This window comes from Pantherophis guttatus, chromosome 8 (assembly GCF_059756535.1).
Source record: "Pantherophis guttatus breed Tessera chromosome 8, ASM5975653v1, whole genome shotgun sequence".
Lineage (NCBI taxonomy): Eukaryota > Metazoa > Chordata > Lepidosauria > Squamata > Colubridae > Pantherophis > Pantherophis guttatus.
In genome coordinates, this window is record NC_142070.1 from 36,037,974 (window position 1) to 36,055,077 (window position 17,104).

The window sequence follows — 17,104 nt, forward strand, 5'->3', positions numbered from 1 at the left end:
GATACTAAAAAATTTTGTCAAACATTCTGTAGAGCTACTGAAAGTAAAATTAGACATGTGGCTTCAATTTGCAATTTTGTCCTTGGTTGTAGGCTGTGGCCTGTCACAAAATAGCACTTGCCAAAAGTTAGTTTCCCAAGGCTAGCAGATAGGAAAAGAAAGAAAAACAGAAATTATCAAGAGCCTAAATGCAAGAGAGAAATATGATATGAATTCTAAATGCCAAATCACAAATTTACACCTACAAAATATAAGAAGGCAGGGTTTAAAAAGAAAAAAAAGAAAAATTGTGATTCTTGGACAATTTTACAGAGATATTTAAATATCCAATATGTCAGCAAATCAGATCAGGATCATAAACTCAAGATCATAAATACAGTAGAAATGTTAAACTGAATAAATACAACTATATATGGTTTCAATATTTTCTTCATGAGTGAACACATTTTTTCTTTATAATTCAATCTTTGCCATTCATTCATTTCACATATATTTGCAAAGATATACATTTTTATTCCATAGCTCTCCTAATCTTACTAAATGTTTACAATGTGTTACATTACACAATTTAGCTGAAGGATCTTTGGCAATTATACTATCTGGAAAAGAAAACTATAAATGAAATGTGTGAAGAGTTTTCTCTGGTGCAATGCAGATTGTACAAGGTTGTTCTCATGCCAGAACAACAAATAATGGCCACTCAAGAGACGAAAAATAGATGTCATTAAATTGTTAGATACCAAACAATTTAAATTGTCTTTTTCAATATTTATTTGCATAAATCATGTCTCAATTGCCATCAGCTATCACAAATTGACAAATGTGAAACAGGACTCTTTGGAAACATTGCAGTTTTTAATCTTGGCCAGTGGGGAAAAAAGTTACTTGATGTAGAACCCAAACTGTGTAAGGAAATATCATCTATCCTACAAAATTCAAGAAAGGAGAGAATAATGAAGTCAGTCAAGTTAAGGACCAAACGAATCTATTCACAACAGACATTAGGGAAAAAAAAAAAACCCTCTTTCAGTTTATGACTTAAGAGCATCTGTAGAATATAGAACCTAAACAGAATGGGACAAAGGTATGAGTGCAATACAAATAAAATTCAAGGAGTGTACCCGAGGAAAACAGGTATTTGGATATATGGCACATGGATAGTTTCCTTTTCACAAACATTATGTAGAACATAGAATAACAGGGTGGAAAAGGATCTTGGAGATCTTCTAGTCCAACCCCCTGCTCCAAATCTCTACCATTCCAGACAAACTGTTGTCCAATCACTTCTTGAAAACCTCCTGTGATTGAACATTCACAACCTCTGGAGGCAAGCAGTTCCACTGATTAATTGTTGTCACTGTTACAAAATTTCTTCTTAGTTCTGGGATAGATCACTCTTTTAAGATCTTTCACCCCTTACTTCTTGTCCTGCCCTTGGGTGTTTTGAAGAATAAGTTGACCTGTTCTTCTATGTAACAGCCCCTCAACTACTGGAAGACTGCTATCATGTCACCTCAGTTCTCCTCATCATTAGACAAGACATACCTAGTTCCCTTGATCTTTTGATCATACATTCTCCCTCAATCTTTGGCCACCAGCCCTCTATCATCTTTGTTGTTCTTCTTTGCGCTCTTCCTAGGGTTTCAGCATATATATTTTTTGTATCAAGGTGACCAGAACTGGACACATTATTCCAAGAGGGGTCTCACTAATGTTGTATAGAGTGGTACTATCACTTCACATGAGCTTGATACTATCCTGTAAATAAAATCTAGAACTGCATTAGCTTTTTGGTAGATGCAGCACATGGCTGGCTCATATGTAAGGTATTCCACTAGGATACCTAGTTCCCTTTCACAGTTACTACTGTTGAGCCAAGTATCACCTATAGCAATAGCTATAGCACTTAGACTTATATATCGCTTCATATTGCTTTACAGTCCACTCTAAGTGGTTTACAGAGTCAGAATGTTGCCCCTGACAATCTGGATCCTCATTTTACCAACCTCAGAAGGATGGAAAGCTGAGTCAACCTTGAGCCCGTCAGGATTGAACTGCTGACAGTTGGCAGAATTAACCTGCAATGCTGCATTTTAACCATTGCACCACTACAGCTCTTCTATATCTGTCCATTTGTCTTTTTGCCTATTTCTCACCATTGAATTGCATTTTGTTGGATAGGACCCATTGCTTAAGTCTGTCAAGATCCATCTGAATCTTAAGTCTATCTTCCAAAGTATTAGCTATTCCCCTCAATTTGGTGTCATCTGAAAATTTGATGATTCCCCTTATATCCCATTATCTCAATCATTTACAGTATGAAGATGCTGAAGAATACTTGGCCTAGGATAGAACTGTAAGGTACCCCACTGTATGCTTCCCTTCAAGTAGCTGTACATCCACTGAGGAGTATATGCTGAGTGCAATTGGTCAGCCAATTGCAAATCCATCTGGTGGTGGTACTATCTATCCCACATTGTTTTATTTTACTAAGAATAGGCTGTGGTTCATTTTGTCAAATGCATTAATGAAGTCTAAATAAACTATGTTCATATCATTTTCTGATGCACTTTGTCAAAGAAGGCAATAAGGTTTGGCATGATCTTCTTTTAACAAACCCATGTTGGCTTCAAGTAATAGTCTTGATTATTTCTAGATGCTCATGAATCTGCTGATTGATTATCTTTTCCAGGATTTTCCCAGGTATTGATGTCAGGTTGATTGGTCTGTAATTTTCTGGACCTAAGTTTTTCCCCTTTTTGAAGATTTGAACCATAATAGCTGTTTTCCAGATTTCTGGTAGTTCTCCCATGCTCTAGAACAGGGCTGTCAAACCTGAGGCCCGGGAGCCAGATGCATCATGTGCTGACCACACCCACACCTGGTTTAGCAAAGGGGAAAAAGTCACAATATGTCATATGACGCCATTGTGACACTGTGAGTTTGACACCCCTGCTCTAGAATGTCTGAAAGATTTTATTCAGTAGTTCCAATGTCACATTTGCCAAATCCTTCTGTAATCCATCTCATCCAATTCAACTTCATCCAGAGTAAAGAGGTGTTGTCTTACCATTTTCTTGCCTATTTTGACTTGCATTCCTGTTTCTTTGCCTAAGGTGCAGCTTTTGATAGGTTAGATTGTTTTTTTGTCTTTTGTGTGAAGACAGATGGAAAGAATTAATTCAGCAATTCTGCTTTCTCCCTGTTACTCATCATCTCCTTGCCATCTTCTCCCATTGTAGACTGATCATTTCCGTGACATTTTCCTGCTTCTTACATATTACAAGAAACTTTTTTAAATTATTATTATTATTGGCATTTGTTGCAAGTCTTAGTTCATTTTGAGCCTTACCATTCCTGATTCCATCTTGCAGATTTGGGCTATTTGATGTATTCTGGTTTAATTATATGTCTCTCTTTCCATTTTTTATACTTGTTTGTTGTTGTTGTTTTTTTTGTCTTCCAGTTTTTAAAAGAATTCTTTATGCAACCAGGGTTATTTGGTGTCTCTTGTTTTTATTTCTCTGTAGTATTGTGTTAGATGGGCTTGAGTTTCCAAAGTATTGTGTTGTTTTGCCCTTTAGGGTTTCCATTTGTAGAATCCTTCCTAAACACTGTCTTAGTTTGTTGAAGTCAAGTCTCTTAAAGTCTTAGACACTAGTTTGACTTTGTTTAATTACTTGTGCCTGCATTATGTTGAATTCCAGTATGGCGTATGCATTCTCCCACAAAGTTCCGGCAACTTCAACCCCTTCTATCATTTCACTTCTTTAATGCTTCTGCTACTTTCAAGGAAAACCTTTCTCTCAAAAAACTATCTTGTTGACTGTTGGCTTTTTCTATCAGGAAATGTAACAGCATAAGAATTAGGGGTCTGAATTCTTTGTTGCTACTGATGACTCAGAATATAGTGTAAAGACAGAAGCAAAACTGCACTTGTAATAACTTCTGACCAGTGGTGGAATTCAATTTTTTTTACTACCGGTTCTGTGGGCGTGGCTTGGTCAGCGAGGCAGGGGAAGGATACTGCAAAATCCCCATTCCCTCCCCACTCCAGGGGAAGGATACTGCAAAATCCCCATTCCCTTCCCACTCCAGGGGAAGGATACTGCAAAATCCCCATTCCCTCCCCACTCCAGGGGAAAGATATTGCAAAATCTCCATTCCTACCCCACTCTGGGACCAGCCAGAAGTGTTATTTGCCAGTTCTCTGAACTACTCAAAATTTCCACTACCGGTTCTCCAGAACCTGTCAGAATCTACTGAATAGCACCTCTGCTTCTGATTCTGCATCTCTTAATTCTGTTGCCTCACAACAGTCATTTGTAACAACAGTAATATTTTCAGTTAAATTAGCCATGAAACTTAATCAGCAATTATTTCTTTTCTACTCTTAAGCAGTTATGATAAATTAAATGTAAGGAGTTATAGGTTTTGCAATTATATATTCTCACCTACCAGAGATGAAAGATATAGCTCAATGGTTTAGCCCGTTAGCTCTATAAACCCACATAGTACCGCCTGTGTCTTCATTCTTCAATTACAGGAATCAGGCAGCTGGAACCCACATTATGTGATGCAGCAGCAAGCTTCATTTGGCCCTTGGGTAGCATATTACATATCTCTCCTTTATTGTTTGATGTGCTGAGAAATATGGGACTTCCTACTGGGTATATAAACAGATAATGACATTGCCTTAATGTTTTGCTGTCCACAGCATTATCATGAGGGTCATTTCCCAGTTTTTACTGCTTGCCACAAGGGGAGAAGGGAATCAAGTTGGAAACAATGGCTGTGAATATTTCAACAATAAAGTAATGGCAGTGATGTGGGAATATCAATTTATGCTAAAATTGTTCTTTCACATTAGAGGCTTTCTTCTTCTGATCTGCAGTAAGAAGCAATGTGATGTCAACATGGCAAAAAAAAAAACCCCAAAAAAACAAATCCAGATTTGCTCAGTACAGAACAAAGATGATTCAGTTTCATTTGGGCATTGGTAATGACAATGTGCAGTTAGTATATGGCAAGCTATATTTAAAAGAAATTATTATCTAGGCAGACAGAAATATATGCACTAAAACCACAATGCAATAAAAGTTCTAATAAATGTTTCAAGCAATTTTTACTCTTATTTTTTCTTGAGATCATTGTTATTGCTAAAGATCTCATATGCCCAGAATAGGTTATAACTAACACTACAAACTTGGCAGAAATATCTAATCTCTATAAGCTCTTCTTCCCGTTAGAGCTGATGACATTAGAAGAACTGGTAGTATAAGTACTGGAGGTAGAGACAGAAAGCAAGACAAAGCTTCAATCTTGAGGCCCTAAGATTCTTAAACTTTACCAATTTATCAAGTTTCCTTTATTATTTTGTCAATTAAGCATTAAAAGAAGTTAGGCACAATAAAGTTCCATTACTCCATCAATTTAGCCTGTTATTCTTTGTCCAAGGCTGATGTTTCTGCTACCTCTTTTGGAAGATTAACTCATTAACTTACTGAAAACTTTTACAAAAAAATCTCCACAGAATGACAGAAACATTTGCAAAGAGAGATATGAGTAAACCAGCTATCCAACTGTAAGGATGAAGATAAAATATCCATTAAGAATTTCAAGCTGCAGTTAAAGTGTTAACAGTTTTACATTAACAAATTATAGAGCCTGGAGTTTGGAAATGAAGGAAAATGCAAGAAAATGTGTACATTATTAAACCATTGTATTGATACTGATTCTAGCCAAAAAATGTTTTAACTGTTAGGTAGAAGAACACGAGAAAGCAATATCCAATGACTAGGCAGAGGAACATAATATAATTTTAATTAGTATTTCTGGATAATAGGCAGAGAAAGACAATTTAAGAAATATGTTTATTGTTATTTCATTCTGATTTTGTAGATCACTCTACAAAATTAAATGTGTTCATACTGTGCAGTTCATGTGATTATTCTTTAAGGAATAATAACAGTAAAGTACTATCACAATTGAGAGTTGAGAACAGAATGGCTCAAAACAAGACAGGGATTAATGGAATGAAACATTGTTCTATATCCATTTAACCTGTAAAACAAACATAAGAATGGTAGGTTTAGAATATACTGCACTTAGAATTAAAAATTTCAACATGGAAGTTGAAACACTATCAGTTCAAGACATAAAAGCCTAAGCAAACAATAACTAAATCTTCTGTGGTATCATCTAAAATCATCTACACATTTCTTAATTACAAACATGTCAGAAAAGACAAACAGCTAAAACAGAGAATGCATGGCTATGAATTATCATCACTATTTGAATTTGAATTAATAAAATGTGTCAACATCCCAGACTTATACAAGGTAAACAAGCTGCTAATGCATTAAGTCCCATGAAACTAATGCAGAGTTTAGAGATAATTGTTACTTCCATCAAAAAGCCATGCACAAAAATGTGGTCAGAATAGGTTAAGTTTAGCAAATCACTAATACTGTATCTAATTTGCTTAAGAGATTTCTTTTCTCTTATTAGCACTGTGTGGAATTCGTGAATATCCTATATAAAAGGCACCATACATTCATAGTGTGGATCAGGGGTGAAATCCAGCAGGTTCTGACAGGTTCTGGAGAACCGGTAGTAGAAATTTTGAGTAGTTCGGAGAACCGGCTGGCCCCAGAGTGGGGTGGAAATGGAGATTTTGCAGTATCCTTCCCCTAGAGTGGGGTGGGAGTGGAGATTTTGCAGTATCCTTCCTCTGCCATGCCCACAAGCTACGCCCACCAAGCCATGCCATGCCCACCAAGCCACACCCACAGAACCGGTGGTAAAAAAAAAATTGGATTCCACCACTGGTGTGGATATTAGATAACTCCTTGGCTGGGAGAGCATTTTAGATATATTATACATGGAAAGTGACTGATTTCATCCCTGGGATCTTTAATCCTGTATCTGGATAATCTCTGCCATGCAGTGAAGAATATGTTGAATCAGACTTGATGGGAATGATACTTCCTATAAAACAATATGTGTAAACCGGTAATAGTTTTTAAAGCAAGATCTTGCACTGCTAAAGAAATGAAAATGAAAACCAACCCATGAATATCTTTGTTTATGGGTACTTCCATCCCATAATAAAATATAAGAAGCTGCTCAGTGTTTCAAATAGTACAAGCCCTGCTTTAAAGAAAAATATGCTGTAAGAAACTTATCAAATAGTTCTACAATTCAGAAATGAAGCCAAAAATATGTGTCCCACGATAATGATGTGAAATTGAATTTGGGTTGGTCACTGGGACCAGAAATAAGATTTTACAACTCTTTTCTGGCAATATGAAGATGTTAAAATGTTCTAGTTTACAAGACCGTTCTCTGAATGTAATATAATGTAGTACAGCAAAAGCTGCCTATTGGAAAGTGTCACTGTCGTACCTATTTTATTCTCTCTCTCTCTCTCTCTTTTATTTTTTTAAAAAAGTAGGATTGGCAGCAGCAGTATCTTTTTTCCACTTTCTTAACTTCTCTTAAAGATTACCAAAACTGAGATTGCATTTGGAGATATTTATATGGAGTGGCAGCTAACTGGAATGACATGCTTCTCAAGATACTGAAGTTAAAAGTCTGATGCATACAAATGCACACACAAATACAACTAGGTTTAATCCTGCTATGCACAACTACAAACATAAACATATGAAAATATTATATAAAAGATGAAAGAGAAAATCCAGAGGGGAAGGATCAGATCAAAGCTTAACTGTTCTTTTAACCAGACATTTTCACATTTATTTCAATGAAACATATATTTATTCATGTGGAATTTAGTTAAAATGAACAAATTAAACCTGACTAATTATTCATCTGCAATCATTGGAGCAGAAGGAAGAAAATGACACTAGAACAATTTGTAACTGTCTAATATATTATCATCTTTCACTATCCCTTAATTAGCTGTTATTAATTTTATCAAATATGAAGTCCACTGGCATCAATATAACATGATATTTAATGAGAAACAGGGAATTGTTAAGTCATTAGATTTTAGCAAGTTGCTTCAACCTCTTAGCTTCTGTATAGTAACCAATGTTTGCATAATTATTTGCAATGTCAACATTTAATAACAGTCACTGAATAAACTGGTTGCCTTTTGAGGAAAAACTAGTACGTTAATTTAAATTACGAAGAATCAGTTCAAGATAGAGTTCACAAATTCATTTTGCATGTTTTTCTCTCTTTGAGACAATAAAATTGTGAAACAAAACCAGATCAGTACAAGAACTTGTAAACATAAAAAATCAGAACGTTTATCTTATTATCCACTAAAAAAAAGTTTTCAGCCAGAAAGAAGTTGAGAGGTCTGATTATTGCAGAATGCAAAATATGATGTCATTCTGAAATAAGGATAATTCAGAATGTGATTAAATCACATTTAATACCTATTAAATGTGATTTAATAGGTATCATATTGGAACTTATTGACTTGTTCAGTTGAATCAGGTCTTTATACTTACGAGACCGCCTTCTGCTACCAAGAGCCTCCCACCGGCCAGTACGCTCCCACAGAGAGGGGCTCCTCCAGGTGCCGTCAGCCAAACAATGTTGACTGGCAGACCCCAGGGGGAGAGCTTTCTCTGTGGGAGCACCTGCCCTCTGGAATGAGCTCCCCCCGGAGATACGGATGATTCCGGATCTACGCACTTTCCGTCGGGCCCTCAAAACCTTTTTATTTCATAAAGCCGGGCTGGCCTAACTCTCCAATGGTGTAATTTTAATTTGAATTTTAAATGGGGGATTTTAACTGTCGGGCCAAATTGCTTAATATATTTTTAAATTGTTTTTAAATTTTGTATTATTGTTTTTTATCTATGGCTGTTCACCACCCTGAGTCCTTCAGGACAAGAGCAGTATATAAATTTAAATATTAAATTAAATTAAATTAAATTAAATTAAATTAAATTAATTAAATTAAATTAAATTAAATTAAATTAAATTAAATTAAATTAAATTAAATTAAATTAAATTAAATTAAATTAAATTAAATTAAATTAAATTAAATTAAATTAATTAAGAGCCTGATAGTACAGTGGACTAAAGCACTGTTATTAACATCTGCTGCTTGCAATTACTGCAAGTTCAAATCTCACCAGGCTCAAGGTTGACTCAGCCTTCTATCCTTTCAAAGGTAGGTAAAATGAGGACCCAGACTGTGGGGGCAATAAGCTGACTTTGTATAAGTATACAAAAGTATAAAGGCTATTGCTTAATGCATTGTAAGCCACCCTGAGTCTCTGGAGAATGGCGGCATATAAATTAAAGCAAAAAAAATAATTAATTATTGGTTGGACAATAATGGAGATCCAGTTAGACATGTGTTAAATGTGGTCATTAATGTATTAATAATATGTAACTTTTATCTTCAGCTTTTGGTCAGCTTTTTTCTAATATACAGTATATTTATGGGGCAATTTAAATATGGACTTTAAATATGGAAATTTAATTTAAGTATGCAATTTAAGTATGGAAACATGAAAAAACAGATGTCATATGTTCATAATTAAGGACTACATGTGGCAGACACTATTAAAATATGTCTTAAAGAAAGATTCCATATTTTTTCCGGCAATATTAAGTAGCAAAAAGTATACAAGAATTTAATAAACGTTGTTGCTAATTTTGATTCCTAGCAGCCACATAAAAGTGTAATGAAAATCACATAGTAGCATCACATTAATATGGAGTGGAAACGACAAGGTGTATAACTATCATCAAAGGCAGACAATCCACCTGTTTCAGTAAAAATAGTCAGTATGATGGTTCAATCTAAACTCTTACAGTTTTTTAAGTTTCTGAGCTACTAGTTACACCTAATAATGTGCGTGTGTGTGCACGCGTGCACATATGCAGTACACATATTTTGTTGTTAGTTGCAAAGTCATGTCCAACCCATTGTGACCCCATGGACAACATTCCTCCAGGCCTTCCTGTCCTCCACCATCCCCTGGAGTCCATTTCAGCTGTCGCCTACTGCTTCAGTGACTCTATCCAGCCACCTCATTCTCTGTTGTCCCTTTCTTCTTTTGCCCTCAGTCTTTCCCAGCATCAGGTTCTTCTCCAGTAGTCCTTTCTTCTCATTAGCTGGCCAAAGTATTTGAGTTTCAGCTTCAGGATCTAGCCTTCTAAGTGCACATATACATACCAGTGGTGAAATCCAATTTTTTTTGCTACTGGTTCTGTGGGCATGGCTTGGTGGGCAGGGTACTGCAAAATCTCCATTCCCGCCCCATTCCTGGGGGAAGGATATTGCAAAATCTCCATTCCCACTTCACTCTGGGGCCAGCCAGAGGTGGTATTTGCCGGTTCTCTGAGCTGCTCAAAATTTCTGATACTGGTTCTCCAGAACCTGTTAGAACCTGCTGGATTTCACCCCCGATACGTACATATATACAAAGACACATTCAAACATTTTCAGCTTCTGTCTCATTGCCAAAACAAGCTGTTGGTGTCCCCATTAAGCAGTCAGATAATGATAGGGTTTTTACTAGAAAGCCATTCTTTCCTGGCCAGCTGGTCACGAGAGTCATGTGTTAATATAGCATCTTACATATAGACAATAAATTCTGCATTTTATTTTTCTAAGTCTTTGAATTCACTGGATTAAGAAATCTCAATTACGGATACAATACCAATGTCTGTGTTGCATTATTTTCTTGTAGTTGCTGCCATAGAAGGCAATCAAATGCAAGTATCACCAATCCTTTATGCAAATTAACAACAAACTAATGCAAGGAAAAAGTTCTGGAAACTTTGGGGGGACACTGTCAGTTTGCAACAAAAAGCGTGAGCACAGATTAGTTGGCATTTACTGCATTCAACTGGTGGCTAGGCCATATTCAGCAATGGTTGGCTCCAAGCAGTCTCTAAGACCTTCACATCGGTTCATCGAGATAGTCATGTTAGAAGTATTTGCAAAATTGCAGTTCGTAAAAAGAAATATTTCATTGGTTGAAATGTGCATTGGGATCATATGGTTTAACAATAACATAAATAAAAAGTACTTAGAAAGAGAAATCCTAAAAAAGTTATATTAATAACAGTCTCCCTTAAATTGTTCTATTTTTTTTTTCTTTACTGTGCTGTAAGCGAATAAAACCTTAGCAAAACTCAGGCTCAGGCCATTTGACAAACTGAAATTGCTGCTGCTGCTGCTGTCTTCACATTTTCCACGGTCAACACATTTTATTTTGGTCACTGTTCAGTCCTTCCTGTTGTTCTAACAATGATATCAAAGCTTGATGAATGAAATTACCTAGGTGTGATTATGTGGTGACGGATCCAAAAGAAGGCAGAAGTTATGCACAACACAGAATATGACAATGGTTCACCACTATTCTCTTGAGAGATAATATGTTGCTTCTAATCAAAACCTGTGTGCATTTCAAACAAATGTTTTCTTTTTCAGTCTCGTTTTTTAAAATAAATGTTCTTATTCAATTTTTTTAAAAAATGCAAAATATACACAGAACACCAACATAATGTACCCTAAAAACACAAACATATTTTTAATTATTATTTCTCTTTCAATCAAAGCAACTTCTTGGGATAATATATTGTAGAAAAGGTGTTTTATTTCAAGGAGTGTGGGTAGTGACAAATCTTCAGGCCATATTGAGCATAGAATGCTTTTGATAATTAGACTCATGAATATTTAACTTTTTGGAAAATTCTAGTATGAGAAAAGATGATTAAAAAAATTTGTTGTAAAGTTTGGGTAGAATACAGAATTAAAACTTTAAACACATTGCCATGTAATGATTCTTTTGAGGATTTCTTCCAACTTCAAATTGATTTTCCTAGTTCACAGCAATGAAAGTATTTTGAATTTAAGCATGTTTAACAGCTCAGTATGGACCACAGACTTTGGCTTTTTCTGAGACATCTGATATGCTTTTTAAAAAAAATAGATCCATGGCATTAGTGAATCCCACTTCTGTATTTAAAAATATGATTAAAGTAAAAATTTATGGGTTCATTGACCCATATGATACATTCTGTTTTGGAATGGTATATTAATGCATATAAATCGGATTATGAGAAAATCTATATATGGTAAAGATGTTAATGTGACACTGATTTATATATAAAAGCTTTGGAAGCTGACTATTTATCACGAATTATTACTGTGTTTGCATGGGGATAACTAAAATAATTGAACTGAAAACTGGGGAGGGGTGGAGAAATGATATTATTCCAGACATTATGAAATAGCTTTTGGAAAACTGTAACTTACCCATCTTAGAAAAAGCAATATTCTGTACTAATGAAAAGAAGGATTTTATGATAATATTTGCTTTTTATTCTATTATAATATTATATGGCAATTATTTATTAGATATTGATAAGGTTTTATTGTATCTTATTTTTCTTTCTCTTTTCATTTTTCTTTTACTTTTTTTTAAGTTTATGGATTGCTCCATTTAAATCTTATGTCAAACCTTGAAGAAGTCTCCAGTTTCTTTTTGTAAAAGCAGAAGTGAGAATCCATATTTCTATGCAAATGAGGTCTTAAGGGGTCTCTCTCTAGCTATCTTACACTTAAGGCCTCTTTTGTTAAAATATAAGGAACACATATAGGGATCCCCAGTACATGGCTCTGGGTATTGCCCCCTAAAGACTATGTTGATTGTCCATCCTTGGTTCTTGGGGGAGAGAAAGTGCCCCCCCTCAGAACAGGCTCGCGATTTGGGTGTCCTTCTAGACTCACAGCTGAGATTGGAACAACATCTGACATCTGTAGCTAGGGGGACCTTTGCATAGGTTCATCTGGTGCACCAATTGCGACCCTACTTGGATCAGGAGGCTCTCCTCACAGTCACTCATGCCCTTGTCATCTCACGGTTGGACTATTGCAATGCGCTCTACATGAGGCTACCCTTGAAAAGTGTTCGGAGACTACAGTTGGTCCAGAATGCAGCTGCACGAGTTATAGTGGGTGCACTTAGATACACCCATATTACACCAATTCTCCGCGAGTTGCACTGGCTCCCTATCGGTCTCCGGGTGCAATTGAAGGTGTTGGTTATTACCTTTAAATCCCTACATGGCTCAGAACCAGGCTATCTTCGAGACTGCCTTCTACCACATAGCTCCCAGTGACCAGTAAGATCCCACAGAGTCGGTCTCTTCTGGGTCCCGTCAGCTAAACAATGTTGGCTGGCGGGCCTGTGGGGGAGGGCCTTCTCTGTGGTTACCCTGGCTCTCTGGTACCAATTACCTCCTGAAGTCCGGACTGCCCCCACCCTATTGGCCTTCTGGAAAGCAGTGAAGACCTGGCTCTTCCAGCAGGCCTGGGGCCGTTGATCTCATTATAGTGATCTTGCGAGACCCAGCCACAAATTGGGGTGTATGTGTTTTAACATTTTAATGTTTTAATGTCTTCTTTTAACTTTTGTATGGGATATTGTTGCATTGTTTTATTCTCTGTTGTAAGCCGCCCAGAGTCCCTTGGGAGTTGGGCGGCATAGAAATGCGACAAAATAATAAATAAATAAATGCTTAAAATACAAGGTACGTTCATCATTTATCAATGCTGTTTTGCAGTGTAAAACATACTTAAGCCTTCACTCTCGGTGAGATTTATTAAGTTATCATTTCTTCATAACGTCTTTGGCATTTTTTTAAACTAAAGTATAGTCCTGCAAAAGCAATATGTGATAGACTTAATATGGAATTCTACAAGAAAAAGACCGTGACCTGAAATCTTTAAAACCATAATTGAAATCCTGGTTGACATTTTCATATTATGTAAATAACTTTCAAAATATTATTATTAGACAATATTAAGTAGTTTGTCCTTCAGACTCTGTAGGACTGATTTTTTAGCCATTGTTATTGTGTGTGTGTTTTATGTAATAGTGCTAGTTTTATATTGCTAGTTTTCACAACAATTATTGTTTATTTAGCATATGGCATACAAGGCCAGGGAGGCTACCACATTATACACATGGTAGAAATCCTGGCAGCTGACAGTTGTTAGTCCGTTGGTTGCACAGGTATACCACAGAATGTAGTCAGCATTTCCCCACCACAGAAATGGTAGTACGTTTTACAAAATAGTAATTGCTCAGCACATTCATTAAGCCTCTGTGCCACTGTGTCCCCTAACAACAATTATATAGATTTACTTTCAGTTTAATCGGTTTGAAAGAAAGATGAAGAGAAGATTGGGTATAAAAATGTTTGTAGCAAGAAATTCTGGACTATAATAATTTTGTGTTTTCTATCTGTCGAATCTTATCTATGATCAAACTGATACTTTACTACGTAGTTACTGTTACTGTCCACACTGAAACAGGAGCAGTTCAGTGTAACTCCACATACAGTTTTTGAATAGTAGCCTATGGTGCCAATTTCCTTGGTAAACTGAAAATTATTGATAAAATAACCAATCTCCTAATATGATATCTCAGAAAGATTGTGTTAATTTAGTTAAAGATTAATAGTTAGTAAATTTTCTCTGTTATTCTCTGTTAGTAGTAATGAACATTTCAATACGTATCCTATATTTATATTTAGAGAATACTGATAAAAGTTGTACCTCATTAAAACAAGATATTTATTAACATGTTGTCAAATAACCAGATATATCTTCACCTTTTTTGTTAACCACACAAAACAATGAAACAAAAAATTAAATCCTCACTTACCCAAGCTTCAGTTGAGTATATGTCTTATAAAATCCTATCATACAAAGTGTTCAAACTGGCATATTGAGTTTCTGCATTTTAATGATATTGCTATATTTTATAAATTCCCTAAATCCAATTAGATTAGCAGCATAACCATAAATGTTTCAAGAATTACCGTGTTTCCCCTAAAATAAGACCCTGTCTTATATATTTTTTTTGTCAGCAAAAAAGGCACCAGGTCTTATTTTGGGGGGGGGGATACGTCCACTGACCTACTTCACTTGATTGTGTTGTCCCCAGCCTCTTTTTCACTATCAGAGGCCTTCAGGAACTTCTTCATCCAGCAAGACCAGGCTATCAATCCAGAGCTCTGTCATCGGCTAGAGAGGCCTTCAGTAAAAGCCTTTAGGAAAAACCTATGTAGCCTTGCTGGCTGCAGCAAAAGAAATAGGCTGAGCCATGTGAGGCCTGGCTGCAACTGTCCAAAGGTAAGTAGTACAGCAGCTCCACTGCCCCCATCCCCATCCTAGCTTAATTTTTGCCTGTGCACCCTGGAGTGGGTGGGATATTAATTAGGGCTTATTTTGGGGGGGGTAAGGCTTATATTGGGCACATATGCAAAATCAAGCTAGGACTTACTTTCTGAGTAGGTCGTCTTTTACGGGCAACATGGTATATATTATTAATAAAATATTGACAATAATCATTATCTCCTTATTTTGATAGCTTCTTCCAAAATGTTGATGGCATTGTCACCTTGAAATTTCTATCAGATAAAAATTGTGGATTTAGATTTGCCTAGCATTGTTTAAATGTGAGCAACATAAAGTAAGTAATTAATTAGATCAAGCTCCTGGTGAGTATACGTATTAGTAATATGATACCTCCTATCCTTTCTAGAAACTACTTGCAGCTTTTTTTATATATTTGCAGATATTCCAAATATTCATCAACCCATCCCATTCACCCTATTCATCACTTTCTGCTTCCAAGCATAGTGGTATCATAACCTTAGTTTAAACTGCCACTATGAAGCCATAGGAACATGTGAGCTGAGACATGACACAAAACTCAAAATTGAGGGATAGCTTGAGGGAAGAAAAAGATCAATTAACAATAAAATATGTATAGTCAGGTTGTATAGGTGCTAAGCATGCCAAGGCTGAGGAAGTTATTGTCATAATTTGCACAGGCTATATGAGCCAACAAAATATAGAGACAAGTCAGCTATTGCCAGAGTTCTGGGAGATAATTAATGTATGCGTGGGTTGCACTCTTCTAATAAGTAGGCAGGAGTAGAAAGATGGACCGATTTTCACTCTCTGGAAGTTATAGAATCAATAGCAGACAGTGAAGAAAGGTCAGCTTTTGCTTTATCAGCATGCATACAATCATAATTTACAGGAACAGCCATGACCAGTTAAAGGCAAATTGCGTACTTTGGGCAGAGCAGGTAAATATTTAGCTAGACTCTCTTACATGAAGCAAAGTAGATGTCAGCACAATGCAGAGGAATCCTTTGCTGCCTACTTACTGGAAGCATTGGAAGAATTATATAGTAAAGCAGAGTTATCCAGGAATGCTGACAGCATATAACTTGGGGAGACAGGATCTGGCTGGAGTTTCCCAAAAACATCTGACATGCCCACTAACCGGAGTGTATACCCAGTACAGGGTATAATATTCTGACGCTGTATCACATTTCCCTGGAAAGGAGTTAATAAAACAGAAGCTGTTAAAAATGATCCCCCCCACTTCTGAGATAACCCAGCATCTTCATTGTGTTGTATTCTGTTTATGAAGAAGCTATTATTGTTATTATCAGTAGCAGAAGGAGCTGCATCTGTTCCTCATGTTTCTGGCTTTCTAAGATATAACTTTCAGATGGTTATTAATTAATTGATCACATTTATACGGCTACCCATCTCGTAAAAAGCCATTCTAGACCATACCAGTGGGCTGCCCCCAGAAGAACAGGCAAATCATTTCATGACACAAGCTTTATCTTTTTATACAAGTCTCATGACATCTCATATGTACACACAAAGGAAAAGTTTATACTGCAACTCTGTAATGCTCATTTTATCATTTACTCAATCCAAATATATTAATTGGCAAAGAAATATGGACCCATCAGAATGAACTACCTGATGAAACTAATTCAGAAACTGATAAAGTAGCTCTTTTTTAAAAAAAAATAGTCACTTCAATCTTCTTCATCAATGCTATTATTATTATCTGCTTAAAAATGTATAGTAAGCTTTCAAAAAGTTAAAGATAGAAATAGACAGGGAGATATAGTGTCAAGGTTCCAACTGATGAACCCAAGCAAGCAAGCAGACTTGAAACTTTCCAATCTCTTTCTATTAAAAACTTTATTGGATACATCATATCAGTACAAATAATAGAAAAACCAACTCTAATTAATCCCTAATCCTCTCATT

At 36.0% G+C, this 17,104-nt stretch overlaps 1 long non-coding RNA gene across 1 annotated transcript in view; it reads left to right on the forward strand.

Moving 5' to 3' along the window:
* Positions 1-15,142, forward strand: part of LOC117654623 (uncharacterized) — a 40,528-nt gene extending 25,386 nt beyond the window's left edge. The window contains exon 3 of the long non-coding RNA XR_004588346.3: positions 14,961-15,142. This is a non-coding gene — a long non-coding RNA (uncharacterized LOC117654623). The remainder of the gene's footprint in view (positions 1-14,960) is intronic.
* The last annotated feature ends 1,962 nt before the right edge of the window (positions 15,143-17,104 follow it).